At 43.8% G+C, this 982-nt stretch overlaps 1 pseudogene; it reads left to right on the top strand.

The window, feature by feature from the left end:
- The first annotated feature begins 488 nt into the window (after positions 1 to 488).
- LOC125613443 lies at positions 489 to 640 on the top strand (annotated as a pseudogene).
- The last annotated feature ends 342 nt before the right edge of the window (positions 641 to 982 follow it).

Here is a 982-nt window from a genome sequence, read left to right as displayed (position 1 = left end):
TTGTAAAAATATCCAATCTAATCTAAATCAAAACTATTCATTCCAAAGCTAGCTCCCCTGCCCCAGCACATGCCTGGATCACAAGCAAGGACCCGAAGAGGGAAAACAGGGGCAGAGAGTGCCGTCTGGGTCTTCTCTTGTTTGATCCCCCTCCTAACCTGCTGCCTGTCTGTTTCAGGATCCTCCAAGGTTGGGAGTGGGGGAGCTGTCTGAGTGGGAGAAATGGAAGGATAAAGCTTTGCTTGATTGATGCTTATGTAATATGCTCCTCTCCCTTCAGATCCTTCATCTCATGGACTGGTTTGGGGGCTCTTTGGAGGTTCCCAGATGGGACCCCTTTGCTGCATAGGCAATTCATGCTCATCCTAATCATTTCTGATTCTCCTCAGCTTTTAACTTGGTGCTATATTCATGGACTTTTATCCCTGGTAGGCAGCACTCAAGTGCAGGATCTTTTCTGAATGGCTCTACACATTAGTAATAGAGATAGCTTTGCGCAGTGGCAGTATGGTAGCCAATGAGGTTTATCCGAGGCGCGATTATTGCTAATTGAGATAGATATCTAGGGGTCCATAGAAAAACTCAGCATCAATGTCCCTCAAACTCTAGGACAAGTAACTTCTACATGACTCTCTTCAGGCTCTGCTCCCATTCAGTGGCAGTCTTGGATTACAAATCTCTTCAGGCTCTGCTCCCATTCAGTGGCAGTCTTGGATTACAAATCCCAGCTGAGAAATGATTTATTTCTTCTTGCAGATCCTTCTCATGACCATGCATTGGAGCGATCTCACATGATGCGGGAAGCCAGGAAGGAAAATATAAGCTTTCTTTTATGACAAAATGAAAGTTCAATTTAAAGACTGGGAACAGAATCTGAATTGACCGTTCTTCAAAGAAGATATGCAAATGGTCAATAAGCAAATGTGAGATATTCAATATCATCTTGGGGATGCAAATCAAAACCACAATGGGATACTAGGAT

Source organism: Marmota marmota, unplaced genomic scaffold (assembly GCF_001458135.2).
Source record: "Marmota marmota marmota unplaced genomic scaffold, marMar, whole genome shotgun sequence".
NCBI classification, from domain to species: domain Eukaryota; kingdom Metazoa; phylum Chordata; class Mammalia; order Rodentia; family Sciuridae; genus Marmota; species Marmota marmota.
The sequence above is the reverse complement of the archived record's forward strand: the minus strand, read 5'-3'. Positions and strand labels throughout refer to the sequence as shown.